At 34.9% G+C, this 19164-nt stretch overlaps 1 long non-coding RNA gene across 2 annotated transcripts in view; it reads left to right on the top strand.

Annotated features, from left to right (window-relative positions):
* The window catches only part of LOC143229785 (uncharacterized), an 86025-nt gene that overhangs the window by 26116 nt on the left and 40745 nt on the right, over positions 1-19164 (top strand). Inside the window, exon 4 of one of the 2 annotated variants that reach the window (XR_013016076.1) lies at positions 9469-9610. The exons of the other annotated variant lie outside the window; for it this stretch is intronic. This is a non-coding gene — a long non-coding RNA (uncharacterized LOC143229785). The remainder of the gene's footprint in view (positions 1-9468; positions 9611-19164) is intronic. 2 annotated transcript variants of the gene reach the window in all.

Below are 19164 nucleotides of genomic sequence, written 5' to 3'. Positions count from 1 at the left end.
AAATAAAAATTCGCTGTTAAATAGTCGTGCATAACACCGAAAAAAGAATCGTCCAAAATGAATGGTTGGAAGCTAAAGTTTAGCGAATCCTCTTTTCTCGTTTCCTGTGTTCAAACATTTCTAGAACGGTGATTTTACTAATTATAGTTTTACACGTTAAAATAACCAAGCAATTATTTCCACGTATATGAATCGTAATCGGATGATTAATAAATGTTACTGTGTTAATGGTTGACTCTGGAGTTGATAGCAAGTGTTGCGAGTCGTATTTCAACAATTGTGACGATTCTAGTAAAGCCTTTAAATAGTAAAACTCACTTGAAGAGTTTTTTTTTTACATGGTCAATAATTCCACAGAGGCCGCTTCTCTTTGTTTTATTCCTGACAACTGACGTCACACTTTGAAGCGTTACTTGCAAATAGTTGAGTAATGATTTGTAAAGCTGATCGTTTTTGGTGGGTTACAAGATGGCTTACTCTGTATTCCATTTAGTTTATTTAAATAAGTTTGTCATGCTTCACACGGACGGTGTTCGTTGTCCTATTTCTGTTTTTCTGTGAGTCGTCTAGGTGAAATTCTTTCGAAAACAAAACAAAGCCAGAGAAGTTGATATATCATAATGGTGTTGTAAGATAAGTTGATTTGGTATCCTGTTCTACAGTATAAATACTTTTCAACGCTATACTTATACGAGCCTCGGGATGTTCTACATATTATAGCCATGTGTTAAGAGGCCAGACAAAACAACTGACGAATTGATTAAAGCTAAAACAAACTTGAAAATGATACCACTGTTATTACTTTGTACCATGTTCATGTTTGACATTTAAGATGTATTAAACCCTAATGTCACTGGCTTTGATCGAACGATGAAGTCACGCAAACTTGTTTTCAATCCTTTCCCTGGCTTCTTCACGGAACTTTATTCACTCTGTTGAATGAAATTTAACTGAATATGGATGATATCTTCTAGAAACTTCACGGTGATTTCTTTTTTTAACTTAGCCCTTCTGTTGTTCCTCTGAATATGTGGGATATTTTTAGTTCATTTATTTTACTTTTAAATTATGCCTTTCTTGTTGTTGTTGTAAATATTCGTGACGTTTTCTCATAGTTTTCACAGTTTTCTTGTCGTACTCTTCTTTGCTGATGTAAATACCGTTGTTATAAAATTTCAGAAACTTCCGTTTTATGTGAGGCTTCTCAAACTTGTGACGATTCCTTAACATTTGTGCACGAAACATCAGGCTGCATTATTGTGGAAGCGACAGATTACATGCTTACAAAAATAAAATAAAGTTAGTTGATTGGAGATGTTTAAGACAATCCATCTTAACAAGTGATATGTCACAAGTCCCAAAATTCGATAAACATTAAAAAAGTTTATTTATTTTAGAAATTACAACACACTATTTCTCTCAATTACAACTACGCTGAATCTTTCCAGACGGCACTACTAGTTAGTTTCCTGAATACTAAGAGAGGCCTAACGTTCTAACTTGATTCACTAAACCTAAACAGTATACCTACAAATACAACATAAACCTAAATAGTATATACGTATGTACAAATACAACAACCATTGGCAGTCTGTTTATTTAAAACTATTTAGGCCTTATCTAAAACTTCACTTAGCTTGTCAATCATTCTTTAACAACCTCTTTATATTATGTCATAATTTCTTTCTAGAATTCACTCTCTTTGAATAGACCAGTTTTTGAGAACTCGATAACATTCCACCATGATTTTTTTTACATGTTCTATCTCAAACGTTAATGTTCAAATACGTGAACCATAGATAAACACTTTTTAAAACACTTAACAACAAATTACTTATAGATTAATAATGTTATGCAACGTATCAACGAAAATTTTTAAACTGTTTAAGAAACTTACAAAAACGTTTACTCCAATCGAGAACACACAACCTTACCGATACTTAAGATTTCCAATTTTTGCTAAAAGGGTATTTCTAACTTATAATGTGTTAAGAGAACGACACCTAAAATGCTTGCACTGTTAATTATTTTTTTCCTTTAAGATTTGTAAACGTATAAATGCTGACTTCTATTTAAGAACATCCTCGAAAGTAGTTTGTCAGTCTTTCTTGCTAGTTCAAATGAAATATTTTCTAGAAATAACAGAAATATGTTTCTCAATGGGAAACACAGATAACCCATTGTGTAATTTTGTGCTTAATTACAAACAACAGGAAAAATAAAAAGAGCAGCTATAAAAAAATCCCAACTTATGACAGAACCACAGTCATCATATATTTTAACTTATTTTGACATGGCATACACGATTATAAGTATATTCCACGAAAGCTTTATGCACGGTTTACTATCTTGTTACGCCCATAAATCAGTTTGTTTTTATAAAGACTTCACTCAATGTTTAATTTGAATTCATATAAAAAATAATTATTATATGCCAGGTCTTTCCTCTGGTTTTACCGATGATGAATTATATTATGTATTCTTAATATGTAATATATTGTACTCCTAATTATAACTGAACTGTTCAGAAATTAACTACTCTTCTTTCTAACTTTTATTGACCAGACGAACGTTGTTGTACACTATTATAATTACTCATAATATTTCTCAATTGGTTGAGCTGTCTATCTTCTTGACAAGCTGAGCAACATCTGAATGGAAACACATGAATTTAACCATGATTGGTTAAAATGTGATCATAAAAAGGGCCGAATTATACACTAGAACCACGACACCTGTTAACATGCCTGTACAAAGTTGTTTATTTTTGTTTTTGAATTTCGCACAAAGCTACGCGAGGGTTATCTGTGTTAGCCGTCCCTAATTTAGCAGTGTAAGACCAGAGGGAAGACAGCTAGTCATCACCACCCACCACCAACTCTTGGGCTACTCTTTTACCAACGAATAGTGGGATTGACTGTCACATTATAACGCCCCCAGGGCTGAAAGGGCTAGCATGTTTGGCGCGACGGAGATGCGAAATCGCAACCCTCAGGTTACGAGTCGCACGCTTTGACACGCTTGGCCATACCGGGCCCGTAAAAGTTGTTTCGTTGTTATTGTTGTTATTTTAGCGCAATATTACACAATAGAATATGTGAGTACTATCCACAGCGAGGAATCGGATAAGCATTATAAATCCGTAAACTTACCGCTGATCTGTCGGTGAAGTTGTTTAAAAAAATTGTGCGGAACTCCATAAGCTGAAAGCAAAACAGTTTATCCCACCAGATGGCTTTATTTGTTGGAGTTTTTCTTTTCTTTAAGTTATCAAGTTTCTATTTCAAGAGAATTCGTACCCGGATCTTACTTTCTATAACAGGGCTTGTTAGTATATAATTGGTTGTTATGAAATTGATACATTATTTGTAACGCACGATTAAAATATCGTCATTCGATTTTTATTAAGCCTATCTTCTAAGCGACATCTTTATGTTAAAATGGTTTGGAATTTGTTAGTTTATATTTAAAAATCGTTTCAAGAAATTTTACAGTATGTTATTCAGCATATTTAGACAATATGTTTTATGTATATTTTGTATTTACGATAAAGCTGTTAGGCCTACCTGCCGCCATTTATAATTTTGAACTACTAACTAGGCGGATGGTTGACGGTCGTCAGCAATCTATCATCCACCATTCGCAGATGAACGTATAGCGTAGTCAGTGGCTCATCGCGGTTAGAGTCTTGGATCTGAACCACACCAGACCCTGATAAAACAGTGAAGTTTAAGAAATAAAACTTAACGGTTATTCACCAACAGAATGTGGCAACATGTAGGCTTCCAAACAAAAGCGTTTACAGAAATTTCTCTTCTAACTAAAAGTAAGTATCCAAAATGGCCACGAATTCGACACTACGTGAACAATAACTCAATAAATATTCTTCAAATTACCACTTTTCTTTCAAAATTATCAAGTGTGTTTATTTACTAAGTAACCCTTAAATTTGTTGACTTAGGCAACCTAATGACTTTCTGCTGTTTCTCCAGTTCCCGTATAAATTCTGTGTAAAAGTGATTTTGTTTGCATATCCAAACTAAATTTGTCAGGTAGTCATTTGTACTCTTAATACAGAGGTATACTTACCTCATAGTTAGTTTTCAAAGTAAGGATCCTTACAGCTCTCAAATAATGATTATTGTTGAAGTATAATAAGTAGATGTGACATTATTAAAGACCGTTTGTTAACCAAGTATTCACAAGCATATCTGCTCTCAGTGCTAATCATAACAGTATACTTCTGTAGCGAGAAAAACCGTAGTTGCTAGCTAAGTGAAAAAACACTTTGGACAGGCTTGAAAAGTCAGTGCACGCTAAACCGTACTTCCTATAGATCGATCCCCTTCAAAAACGATGGTTTGGTTTGGGTTTGAATTTCGTGCAAAGCTACACGAGAGCTATCTACGCTAGCCGTCCTTTATTCAGCAGTGAAAGACTAGAGGGATGATAGCTAGTTATCACCACTCACCGCCAACTCTTGGGCTACTCTTTTACCAACGAATAGTGAAATTGACTGTCACATTATAACGTTCTCACGGCTAAAAGGACAAGCATGTTTGGTGCGACGGAGATTCGAACCTGTAAACCTCGGATTACGAGTCTAGCGCTTTAACCACCTGGCTATGCAGGACCCGAACGCGATGAACTCTCGTTATACTGTTTCATGTAAAGAACGTTACTAAAATGTGAATCATCACGTGGCAGCCGAGAGCCAAATATCAATTCGTCCATCTCAAATGTTATGACAGAAAAAAAACACTTCAGTATTCTTTATATTATCGACTCTGAACAATGGACAACAGAACAGCCTGCACAATCACGTTTAATATTACTTCTTCACTGATGGTTATGTAAAATGAGAAGTAAGCTGCGTGAAATACATATTGTATTCTGTTTAGTTGGCTAACTTTAAGCTACTAGTGATGAGCACGTAACAGTCAGTTCTGACTACAGTTATTGTTAACTGGGGTGCCAGTAGGATATATAATGGGACCAAATTTAAAATACCTCTACATTTGACTAATGAGCAGCATTAGGTTAGGAGACATTTCAGGGGAGTCTGCCCTCCCCATTTTTCCACTCCTCACTCCCCTAGAGTCAGCCCTGGCAGTGGTGTAAGGAAGGCTTTTGTCGTAGTGGTTTATCCTCCGAATTACATTAAAAAAAGAACAATATTCATAACTTAATTAAACTTAGTTCACCCCACAGCATTACGTTATGATCCTGAAAAAAAGAAAGCCTCTGGTCATATCACAACACAACCCAGGTGTCAGTCGTGGTAAACCATATTCTTTCGGCATCTTTTGTTGTCTTTGTTACGATGCACTAGTAAATATAAGGTCTTATAATGCTCAAATTAAGGTTTCAATACCCGCATTGGGCACAGAAGAGACAGCTCATTTTGTAGCTGTATGCTTAATAGTAACAAACAAACGCTTTGTTCAGGTATTTATATTAAAAACAAGGGTGTCAGAGAAAATGGTATCCTACATAACAACTGGTGGAAGGAAGTCTTAGTGACTTAGTCATGTAGTGTAAAGAAAAAGGTCAGGTCGAAACACTCTTAAACCTATCTATTAATAATGAAATATAGGAACTTATTATAGTATTTTACATCTATTACCGATGAGACCTTTCGTCTAATACCAGGACTCATCAGACATAGAAGTGTTTGTGACGTCATTAATATCACCATCTGCTTTAACAACGTTGTTGACTTGTAATGGTGTGAACTAAGTATGAAGAATTTGTAAAAATTACACTTAGTAAGAAGAAACTAAAATATTTCTACGGTTTTTCGTCGTCCAGGTGTAATAAATTAATGGCTTAATACGCGATGACTAAAAACCCACTTGAAGTAAAAATGTATCTCAAGAAGGCCGGTATTAGTATTAAAACTTTTATTAAAATAAAATAGAGAACAGCATTTCGACCTTCTTAGGCCATCTTCAGGTTTAATATGTCTATGCAACACCAAAAAGAAAAATAACCAAGCCGAAACTAATAAAATCGCAGTATTTGTATTTTCTATTGAAAAATAGCTCTGAGATAAATAGTAACAGATTTTGACCTTCCTTTATCAGTATAAAGAGTGTTTTCCAAGTCATGTAATCATCTCGTATGATGCTAATCTAACAAAAAAAAAGCCAAAAACGATATTTATATGTGTTATTAGGAAGATTCTCAGTTGTAAAATCATATTTCAACATTCTAAACCAGTAACTGATATAATTAATAATGTAAACAAAATAGGAACACCACAGTGCAATTAAAGGAAACTGGATATTGCTACACTAAAGAGTACGTGATCAAATTCACTCCACATGTTAAACATCAAACGAATGTGTGTTGGGTTATCCCACTGGCGAAAGACTGCTTGGTGATTTAAAAGCGTATATATATATATTTTTTAGACTTGAATAATTTTAAATATGACCTTGAAGAGATAGTGTGGGCGGTTGGACAGTATGCATAGAGAAAGAACTTATTCGAGGAATTACTTTTTACACATAAGTATTTGTTAATTGATAAACGACAGCCTTTGTGTAATTACCGAGCATTAAAAAAGAACTCTCTTGATTTAATTAATTAAACTACCTTTTAAGTGAGAAGGTGTATATATATTGTTAAGCAGTAAGGTACTATTGTTTGTTTGTTTGTTTTTTGGAATTTCGCACAAAGCTACTCGAGGGCTATCTGTGCTAGCCGTCCCTAATTTAGCAGTGTAAAACTAGAGGGAAGGCAGCTAGTCATCACCACCCACCGCCAACTCTTGGGCTACTCTTTTACCAACGAATAGTGAGATTGACCGTCACATTATATACATTAATATAGAAAAGAAACTCTATCACAAAAGTCACTTATATGTATGTGTGTGTTTTGTCTGCATCTGTATGGAGATATAGTATAACCTTTTTCCCCTGATATGAATAAAGACTAAAAAAAAAACATATGTTCCCTTGGTAAAAATATACTGCATAGGCCTAGCATGGCTTATTGGTTAGAGCACTCGATTCTTATTTTATGTTTCATAGATTCGAATACAATTACTGAACATGATCTCAGTTCTGACCATAGAGACGTTACAGTTGACGATCAATCCCACTATTCGTTGGTAAAAGAGAAGTTTAAGAATTGGCGGTGAGTGATGTTGACTGTTTTCCTCTAGTCTGTCAGTGGAAAGTTAGGGACAGCTCACTCATATAGTCCTCACGTATCTTTACTCGGAAACAAGAAACAACGAATAATACTCCGTAAAGTATACAATATATTTTATTACCTATACGTATATAACGTTTCATTACCACGTGCTAACATAATACTATAGAATGCATTAAATATAAAGTACTTTTTAGACCTTAGACATCTTCAAATCAAAGAAGGCAAACAGGAAACCATATATACAGAGGAAACAGAAAAGGAAAGATAGCAGTGTATTAATCTATATATATACACAGAGAGAGGAAGTAAGTAGAAAATGTTTATATAGCAGAGTTTTTCGATTCTTTACGAATGTACTCCGATATATGATGTTAGCCAGAACGTATAATTTTTATTATATTATTTGTTTCCCGAACGACTGCCGAAAGCGGCTTGTAGGGGTCACCTGTTTTAACTATTCGTAACATTATACAATGGTGTGTTGTCTGTCAGCCAGTTAATACAAACTAGAGTGACGTCCATAACTTTGCCATTTATACTGTCAGTAAAACGTGCGCATGCCAAGAATCACGAGAAGTATGTACACTGTAGATTATGACCCAACATGACATGTAAATTTCGAAAATAAGAAATAGAAATATTTTCTTATTTTAATTTTGGTCTTATGTATTCGTGAAACAGAACACTTTCGGACACCCAGCGCTAGTACTTACAGCATAAATTCGTGTTTATTATGAGGGTTGAAACACGAAAATCAGTGGATGAGTTTCACTTATCACTTCCAACAGTTTGTTTTTAATATTCTTGTGAGCGTGTTTCATTAAGAATAGCCTTTCTTGCTACAACTGATTGCATATGGTAAATTATAGTTTAAAATGGGATACTCTTTCTCTGAGATTAAACATAAATTCTGTTTATTAGTATTACAAAGTGTCTGACCCTCATAGATGATGCATGCTCACACTCTTTACCTCCTTCTCGGATACAATTATATCCTTCTCGGCTTTTAGTCTATATAGCGATTTCATTTGGTTTTTTTTCTTTATGTGCTTATCTATTTACTAAATAAAATATACATATATATATAATAAAGAGGATATATTTAAAAACTAAACAGCTTGAAGCAACTTTTTTTTGTTAAACACGTGTACATTAAACTTAAATACGCGCTTACTAACTTTCTTAAATCTCCTCAACTCATTTTATTTGTATAAACACTTTTGTCTCGCGCAATGTGGCCAACTTTCCAAAGTACTCAATGACGCCACTATCGTTTCATTTGTTTCTATTTTCTACAATAATTTTATTTTCCACCAATATTTTGTGAGTCTTACTTTACCGCCATCGTTCCAGTGTCCTTCTTTTCCGTTTCTTTGTTGTCGAAGCGTGATATTGTTATTACGTTGCTTTGGGGCAGAACTTTTGTTTCTCTCGAGTCCAGAGCACGATTTTGTGTATGGTATGATGGATATGTAGGACAAACAATATTTTTTTTTAGTTTTCTTTTTATATTACAGATATACATTTTCAGTTTCCCCAAACAACTTATTATTTGCGTGTTAAATATGACTGGGGTTTATGCATTACTTCGTTTTGCTTTATTTTGAACATTCGTGGTACGAACAAAAAAAAAAAAACTATCTATATCAACTCTTGTAGTTTCTTAACTTATACATACGTGTCGTGTATGAACGAAATTCGTTCGTATTATTGGATTGACCCCTTAATTAAAAGGGCAGGACTGATTCTCCCTATTAACGCGCCAAATAGAACGAGACTTTTAACAGAATATTTACATTCGAGAACCGTACGCCGCAAAGAACGTTAACAATTGAAAATAACTTATGGCAAAACTGAGTTTCAGTACTCCGTTCTTATGTTAGAGCCTACCATAGGTCATAATAAAAGTATACTAATAGCAAAAATTGTTACATCGATTACAACTTTTGTTAAAAACAGCTTAACAAAGATTCAATAAGTTGGTTGTTATCTTGTATGTTATGTATAAAAGTTTTTAAACGGCTGGTTAGACTGGTGGTGACGTCGACCAGTTAAGGCGCCTTCCTGTAATAAATGTTATTTATTTAATATGATTAAATTAACATGTACTTTATTTCAGTTATCAATTGCATAACAAAGCTCACTCCAACAATTAACCACTTAATTTTAGCATATTAATTAATAAATATATCCTCTACTGAAGGTATCGCTTATAACTTTTATTTATCAATAACTAAGACTTGCCCCCTATTGGTAGGCATGTAATTAATTTTATTGTTTTTAAAGTTTGTGTTTTTCTTATAGCAAAGCGACATCGGGCTATCTGCTCAGCCCACCGAGGGGAAGCGAACCGCTGATTTTAGCGTTGTAAATCCGGAGACAGACCGCTGTACCAGCGGGGGACTGTTTTCAAAGAAGCAAGACTTTTGTTAACATTTTGAGATAAGTACGTTAAAAGTAAAACAAAAGCTCCGTTTTATTTTTATTAAATTTGTAATAGAGTTTCTTGATGAGTAATCTTTAGCGTGCCCTTCCTGTGGCTCACCTCTAAGTCTGGAGGCTAATTAATCTTTAGCGTGCCCTTCCTGTGGCTCACCTCTAAGTCTGGAGGCTTATAATGCTAAAATTCGGGTTCCGATACTGGTGATTGGCAGAGCACAGGAAATATATTATGTTGATTTGCTCTTAACAATAAACGATAAAGAATATAATTCCTACTTTTTATTTGTTATTGCAAGAGGAAAACAGCTTTGAACAGCCACTAGGTTTGTGTTAAGAATCGAGATCGAAACTGGCGCAAGACAGTAAAATCCAAGAAGCTTACTGTTCACTTTTCATTCGCAACCAAACATATTAAAAATCTGAGTTTATGAAATATTAAGTAACGAAATAACTAAGGAAACAGGCAAGCGATGTGCATCCGGGAGTTTTAAACTAGGTAGCGAACTTACTAATGATACAAAACATTATTATAGTAAATAATTTTAGTGCACCAGTGTTTTGTTTCCAAAAATTCGGTTAGTATTTTGTTTTCTGCTTTAGATAGACCATAATAAATCCTCCCTTTTTACCAATGTAAGATTATGGAACACTGTTCCAAACGTTCCCTATATTACTCTCCACAATTCAGCCGAAATATTTTTACATAAGCCCACACAGCTTAAAAATTCGTATATTGGGAACTTAGGAGGATAATTTATTATTTCAAATGTTCCATCAACTCCTTTAGGTCAATATATCTCTTAATCACATTTACTTAAATTCTAGGATCATTGTTTTGCCGGAATATGAATACCAACCTGATGGGTCGCGTTATTCATGGAATGGCATAATGAATTAGAATTCGCCTATACTTTTCAACAGTCAAGGTGCCATCACAAAAGTGTAGCTAACAAAAATTGTTGGCTGAAACAAAGACTCGATTTATTGAATTCTCTTCATGTTTCACTCTAAATGTTATACACTGGCTGTAATACTATCCTTACCTTTGCCATAGAACAAACTGTCGTTGATTTTTGCAGAGAAATATGTATTTGGATTAATTTACAAATAGCTTTGATTCTTCCACTACTCATGTTTTAATGGTTTGATATCTCTTCTCAGCAACAGTTTTCAAGTAGCTACATGTCCACTGAGACCATTTTGTGCTAACATGTGTCTTATTATTTTTGAGGTAACGTTTACAGTGCCAGTTGTATGTTCTTTCTTCAAAATCTTATGTGGAGTTTCTACGGAAGTTTGGGTCTTGCCACAATTTTAGGCTTAGGCTTTAGGCTTTTAGGCTAGTATCATTCACTAGCCAAAACGTTGATTTTTTTTACACGCTTGTAATGCTATATTTTAGGCCTATAAAGAATGACTCTAAATACATTACTATTACTGGGTGCATTATGCCTGTCTAAAATGTTTATACTGGTGTGGTACTTACTAGTTAGTTGGGTTACAGTCAATTACGTAGTAAGCTATCAATGAACTCGTGACTCTACTTAGGTGTAGCTACTTTTTTAAAAAATAGAAGCGTGGGATTTGTGTAGTGTTTATCTCTTATAACCATTTTCTCACATCGTTTCAACAATTGTTTCCAACACTAGAATGTTTGTTTGTTTTTGCATTTCATACAAAGCTACATGAGGGCTATCTGAGTTATCCGTCCCTAATTTAGCAGTGTAAGACAAGAGGGAAGGCAGCTAGTCATCATCACCCACTGCCAACTCTTGGGTAACTCTTTTACCAAAGAACAGTGGAATTGACTGTACCTTTATAACGCTACTACATCTGAAAGGACGAACATGTTTGATAGGGCGGGAATTCGAACCCGCGAGCATCCTAACTACTTGGCCATGCTAATGTTAGTTACTTAGCTTTCACTTCCTATACATCACCTTAATACATGACCATTAAAAGATTTTCAACCGTTTATTCTGTGTATATTTTTATAGCTTATTTTATCTGAGTCAACAACAAATACCCTTTCACCCCTGGAATTTACAAGGGTTCTCCATACCTTAAAGTCTGGCAATAAGCTAACTACTCAGCACTGTTGGAATTAATTAGAATATACCATAAATGTCAGTGCCTCGAAATAGTGGGTAAGGTGTGTATATTTTCATTGTGGGATATTTCATTTAGATTTTTTGACGACTGATTCGAGTGTACTGTATCTAGTAAACTAACACCCACTTGATTTCAATGTATATAAAAAATAGGCGGATGCAAAAATACTTGAGTAGACATTTTGTAGAAGAACATATTTAGAAAAGTCTAACGTTATGTCGTAGAATAACCAAGTAAGTTTATTTATTGATAATATTAAGTACGGTGTTAATTTATTTCATTATCGAATATAGGCTGTATTTAAAAAAGGCTTAACTAATGTTAGGCCTAAGGATAATGAATTTAGAGATTTTGGTGTTTGTGATTAGAATTCTTTTGTATTATTCTAAATATTTTGTATTTTAAAAAGTACTGTTACGATAAAGATAATAATTTGGCTGCAAGTGTTTAGCGGGTCTGTGCTAATGTTAATTATATCTCCTTGTGTTGTGTAGATGTATTAGGAAAGCTTCTGTCCATTTCAGCAGTTACTATAATCAGACACAAGTTAGCCATTTTGGTAAATTCATAACTATTATCATTACAGAAAAATATTTTAATTATTAGTTTGTTTCCCTTTGTTGTCATCGTTCGATTTTTCCTTCGTTTAACACTCACGAATCTGTATTTTGGCGAATACTTTAAACTTATCTGCTGGATATCAAAGTATCTAACTGCCACAACTGCAAACCTTCTGTATGGATACCACTGAACATACAATGTCATACATGTAATTATGTAATTAAAAGATAATTATAATATGATTGCTCTTTTTTTATGAAATAATTATTTCTGAATAAGTTGAAAGTAAGAATAAATTATAAAGAAAGTTTTAAATCAGAAATCTATTTACAATTGTCTAATGAAAAGCTCGTAAACTTCACAGGAATGCAAGACAGTTGTAGACAGAATATATTCTTGAATAACAGTGAAAACAGCTTTTTTTTTTCAGTTTATATAATTAATCCAGTTCATAAGGATAGAAATATCGTTATGTGTATATTTTTAATTTGCTCGTAATAATAGAGTACTTCATTCGAGGACAATTTGTGATTTGAATTTCGCGTAAAACTACATGAGGGCTATCTGCGCTATCCGTCTATAATTTAGCAGTGTAAGACTAGAGTGAGGCAGCTAGTCATCACCACCCATCGCCAACTCTGGGGCTACTCTTTTACTAACGAATACTGGGATTTACCATCACGCTAAAAGGGCGAGCATGTTTAGTGTGACATGGATTGGAACCCGTGACCCTCAGATTACGAGTCGAATTCCTTAACCACTTGGCCTTTCCAGGCTGTCGATTCGTTTGTCATATTATTTGTATTCATTAGTTCTAACGTGTAGCTGATAAATAAAACTAAATAACATTCTATTAATACTATTAAGTGTGATTTCTCCAGAAGAACAGGTTTCATAGTTTGTTGTTGGACACGCCAAGGAATTGTCATTATAAGACTTAAATAAACGACTGACCGAAAAGCACGTAGGTGGAAATAGACATGTTGCGCGTGGGAAGCACTGCCTAGCTAGTGCACCACTGAGAAATTGACAAACCTTGTCGATGATTATTATAGTTATTGTTTACAAAAGTTTGGCTACAAAAGGTCGGAAGGAAGAGATTAATAATAGTTGTCAGATGTCTTTCAAAACCTGATTCATTGGAGCTCAACTCGATCAATTTAAAAGTGTGCAAATGATTTGCGAAAGTTCCGCTTCCTTAACAAGCACATGACTATCCTACATCAATGCTTAGACTTCTACCAATAAATCATAAAAACCTTCGGGCTATGTTTCCTGCAGGTACAGTGCTAACGTCTATTACCAGCAGGAAATGAAATCATTTCTTGTGTTATCTGTTCCAACCCAGATATAACAAAGCTTTGTTATCGCTTCTGTGTCCAACCACTGACTCTGGATAACTGCAAAGCTGTATATAAATAGTTTTTGTTGTGTGTTTTTCAGATAAATTGGTTTAATCTACCAGGAAACACATGTGAAATGACGAAACTTTCTGTGCGAAGCTCGCAAAATGAAACTATTTTGGTACGGTCGTAGAAGGATGTCCCTCACTTGTACAGCGCTAAGTCTGCAGATTTACAACGCTAAAATCAGCGGTTCGATTCCCCTCGGTGGACTCAGTAGACAGCCGAATGTGGCTTTGCTGTAAGAAAAACAGATACATACACACTGGTAGAAAAATTACTTGCTATTAAAAACACGTGTAGTATAGTTTGTAATATGTATCGGTGTAAAAGAATTCCCTTAATACGTTAGATTACTTTCTGTAAACGACTTTTATATCGGACGAATTAAATTTTAACCCTTTGTAATCTAGTATAAACAGTCTGCTGGAATTAAGCAGGCGAGAGAGATTATGTTTCAATGTCCAATGTTCTACACTTATCAGGTGAGGGAGGGCTAATAACGCAGGATAACAATATAATCTGCCCTCCTTAAATCAGTTCCCTGCTGATACATCGGTAACTCTCCGGATTTATAGCGCTAAAATATGTTGTTCAGCTCCCCTCGGTGGACTCGGCAGATAATGTGACTTTGCTATTACAAAACACGCACACTCCTTAAATCGGAGAAATTAAAATAAAGTAGCATTTTATTACAATAATTTTTAAATTAAAACAAACAATGTTTTGGCACAATATCATCTGTGTTTATTAAGTTAGGGATATTAAATGAAAGCCAAAATTTAGTACTATATAATAGGGGCTCCTAAAGCCCCCCCCCACCAGCACCACAGCGATATGTCTGCGGACTCACGCTAGTAGAAACCGGGTTCGATACCCGTGGTAGGCAGTGTAGATAGCCCATTGTGTAGCTTTGTGCTTAATTTCCAACAAACAACAACTGTTCCTTAAGTCAGGGAAATTTAAAAAAGTAATATTTAAAGTATAGCATGTGTTTTTTTCAAATTAGAGAAACTAAATGAAAACAATATATATGTGAAAACGGCTCGTTTGGGTTGAGAAAATGTTTTACGTAGGAGCGAACAACAAAATAATATAAAATTATATATTCAAACATCTAAGCACGCCCTCTACATTCCGACACTCAGTTACACAACCCCTTTCAAACATGTGGTCAGCTTCTGGTCAGTTACCTCTTTCTTTCTTTGTGAACCTGTCGATGACCGAAGAAGGTCGAAACGTTGTTCGCTCCTTTACGTAAAAAAATGTTCTCAACCCAAACGAGTCGTTTTTAAATATATATTTTTCTTTACAAGTGGGTTTTCTCGACATCACTGATCATAAATGTAAACAAGATACTTTATAGACATCCGTATGATATCTTTAAATCTCATGACCGTTAACGAAATGATAAACTAGCAATGCCATTTTCTCACTGTTTTAGCTTTTATTTATAATTACGCAATTTTATGACTTCAAATGCAATTAAATATTAATAACTACCATTCACTTTTAAAATATTCGTAATATCCATTAATGTTATGCTAAAGAAAACGGAATTTCAAGTTATCATTCTATTATTCTTCGCATAAAATAAAGAATTAAAAAAACTGGAATAACTTCTTTCCAAATTTGGGAACATACACAAGAATTCAGTTTGAATGCTATGTTTAAATTCATTTTCCACCAGGGGTTGTTTGTTTGGAATGAGTGAAACTCTTCGTTGTCTAACAAGTAAAAATCATTAAAAACATCTAGCCTTAAAAGACCTGTTTGGAAAGTTGGTTTTTTTTTTTAATAATAGGTACAGAAGTTAAACACTAAAGCTTAAAAAATCTTAAATAAGGACTTTTACTGTATAGAAAATTAAACAAACTGTATATTTTCTACTCGCATCCGATTCTTTCCTTGGTTTCATGCCATTACAACTTATTACAATACTTACATACCTTGGAAACCTGTAGAATGAGGTAAGCACCTGTTCTATTTTTCTAAATAATGGTTTAATGTAAAAGTCCAAATTAATTATTTAGTGTTTTGTTCTCGTAAAGCAGTTTGTTTGAATCTTTCATAGAGCGAGTGCACCTCAGGCGGTGCGTGTTGCTGTAACTATAAGAGAGAACGTAGTTATGGAATAATGAATGAATACAGTAAAGTAAAAATAGAAAATAAAAGCTGAAAATTAAATGTTTTACTTGTCACGATTTTATACGGCGTGTTTGAAACAAAGCAAACGAACCATGAAGCTTAAACGTCCACAGTATTCTGCATACTTAATGAAACAAACTCGATTTTTTAAAAAAAGAAAAGAAACAAAAACAAAGACCGAATTACCTTTTGAAAGAGCAACTGAAACACTTCGTATGAGAATTTGGTTTTGGTTTTTTTTTTTTTTGTATTTTGAATATGAGTAACACGCACTTTATTTCTTTAAGGTACAATTAACATATTAACACCAGTTATAACTATGTAATCTTATTGCTGACCCACTGTGACCTCGAATATAAGAAAAGGAAGATTCATCATTTGTTGTTGCCTGACAACGCCAGGAGAGGTTAATGTTACATCACACGAGTAAATTGTTTGTTTTGTTTGTTTTTTGAATTTCGCACAAAGCTACTCGAGGGCTATCTGCGCTAGCCGTCCCTAATTTAGCAGTGTAAGACTAGAGGAAGGCAGCTAGTCATCACCACCCACTGCCAACTCTTGGGCTACTCTTTTACCACCGAATAGTGGAATTGACCGTCACATTATAACGCCCTCACGGCTGAAAGGGCGAGCATGTTTGGCGCGACAGGGATGCGAACCCGCGACCCTCAGATTACGAGTCTCACGCCTTAACACGCTTGGCCATGCCAGGCCCACACGAATAAAACCTCATCAGTTGTATAAGCATTTCGGAAGGTTGTGCAGTTGCTAGAGTGCGATAAGTTATCGTAGAAATAAACACTTCTAAAAAAATGTAATTGGCAGATTTGATATAAAACACTACTGACACATCTCTCTCTCGGGATTTGGGTAATCATATGTACCGTGGTGTGCTTTGACCTCTTCCTCCGTCCTCTACTTACATGATCATGCAGTGTAGGTTGGAATGGCTACTGCTTTAGGGTCAGAGTGGTCTGAGTTTACTCCGACTATTTTCAGGGCAATGTCCATGTACTAATTTCGTACATATATAGATATTATTTGCCCTATCAATACGATTGTTTTGATTTGTTTTGAATTTCGCGCAAAGCTACACGAAATCAAAAAGCTAAACAGCAACAAAAATCTACTGGAAGCGTTTTTCCCGCCAAAAACGGTTTTTCTACAAAGATCCCTTAGCATAAGTTTGGTGAATCACGCAAATAATCTTCACAAAATAATCGTAACTCTATCACAATAACATAAAGATCCCTATCTGGACTCTACAACATGAGGGACCAAACTGGAGATAGACTTATTACTAATGTTATGAAGTTCTACATCGTGCTAGTGCTTATAGTATCAGGAAGATTCTAAACCTTAATCTAAGTTATTATACACAAGAGTTTCCACGCGCTAGTTTTGTTTTATTTGTTTTGATTTCGCGCAAAGCTACACGAGGGCTATCTGCGCTAGCCGTCCCTAATTTAGCAGTGTGAGACTAGAGGGAAGGTAGCTAGTCATCACCACTCGCCGCTAACTCTTGGACTACTCTTTTACCAACGACCAGTAAGATTAGCCTTCACATTGTGACGCCCCCAGGGCTGAGAGGGCGAGCATGTTTGGTGCGACGGGGATTCGATTGGAAAGTCTAGTTTGATGGTGGCCTCTTTATTGCTTTTTCTCCGTCATATTTATATTTGTTATTATTATTTATTTATTTTATTTGTTTTCGTTCTTCAAAAGAAATGTTAATCGGGGAAAGATGTATTGGACTATTTTCATGATGTATTCATACTCACACCTGTAGCATTGTTTGTTTCTTTTTCAATTTCGCGCAAAACTACATGAAGGCTATCTGCGTTAGCCGTCCCTAATTTAGCAATGTAAGACTAGAGGGAAAGAAAGCTAGTCATCACCACTCACCGCCAACTCTTGGACTACTCTTTTACCAACGTCACGTTATAACGCCCTCACGGCTGAAAGGGCGGGAATGTTTGGTGGGACGGGGATTATGAGTCTCGCGCCTTAACCACCTAGCCATACTGGGTCCACATATAGTATAAAGCTAACCAGGACCTTGTATATGTTGATTTACTCAATCTAAACAACTGATTTGTCTAAAGTAAAAAGAAAAGAAAGCTGGAACTGACATTGAGAGAACGTATATAGTATAAGTATAGTTAACTTTCAATGATAATAACAAAAATTTAAAAACAACATTATGTTTTTTAAATCTGATTTACCAATCTGTTTTTTTTTTTTTACATTACAACCACGAACAAGATTGTCACAAGAGTTATTAACATTTAGGAAAATACATATAAAATTATGTTCGAAAGAGAAATGGCAATATATCGTAATCAGTCATACGAAATTGAATATTGGTAGAAACCTTTAAAAAATAAAAAAACAAACGTGTTCCGTACCTAAAATAAAACACGTGATAAGGATTCAATCACATCAATCTTTATATTTCTCTACCGCTAGGTGGTGCTTATGAATAGACGAAATAGAATGTAGTAATGATTATTCAGTTATTTTTTATATAATTAACTACATCACTTTTAGTGCACTGGAGGTCCTGCACCCAAGACCAAACACTCCTATCTCCCTTTTGGATAGAGAAGCTCCCCCTACGAGTCCGTAGGGAAGTGACACTATCGTACCATGTGACTAGAAAACGATGACGACACACCATGGCACACTGCCATTTTTCATTACACGCTGTACTCGTAAAACCATAACAAAACAACTACCGGTACTGTATTTCAACTAAACAAGCAACAAGATGCAAAGAAAAATAAGAAAAACTAGTACCTCTCATAGTACCCTAGTTACCATTTTAAAAGGGGGTGGGGCGTTGGCGTCTCTTACGGCACTGCCTTAGGTGGTTCTGAGACCTTGAACAAAATGGGCAATTTACCTAAAAACGCTTTTCCGAGACAATTAGAAAAACCTTTATTGATCTGAAAGAAGACTGGCCCCTCTTAGTCTGTGAGGATAATTTATACACGTAAAACCAAATGGGTTTGTTTGTTTGACTAAGCCACATTGAGCTATCCGTTGTGTCCACCTCGAGAAATCGCACCCTGAATCTTAGCGTTGTACGCCTGTAAACTTACCGTTGTCTCAGCGGGAGACAAACCGAGTTGGAAATAGATATGCATAACCCATATCATTCGTTGTAACATTTTGGGGTGTCTTTTCACAGTCGTATTGGATGAAGTAGGTTAAACGTTATTGTTATTGTAACATAAATGTAAACAAATCTTGGAACAATGGAACGTTAACTGTTTACAGGTAGAACGTTAGCTACAAATGTCCACATAACTTTGGTGGAAAAAGGTGCACC

This window comes from Tachypleus tridentatus, chromosome 1, assembly GCF_004210375.1.
Source record: "Tachypleus tridentatus isolate NWPU-2018 chromosome 1, ASM421037v1, whole genome shotgun sequence".
NCBI lineage: Eukaryota > Metazoa > Arthropoda > Merostomata > Xiphosura > Limulidae > Tachypleus > Tachypleus tridentatus.
Note: the sequence above shows the minus strand (reverse complement) of the source record. Positions and strands in the feature narration are given on the sequence as shown.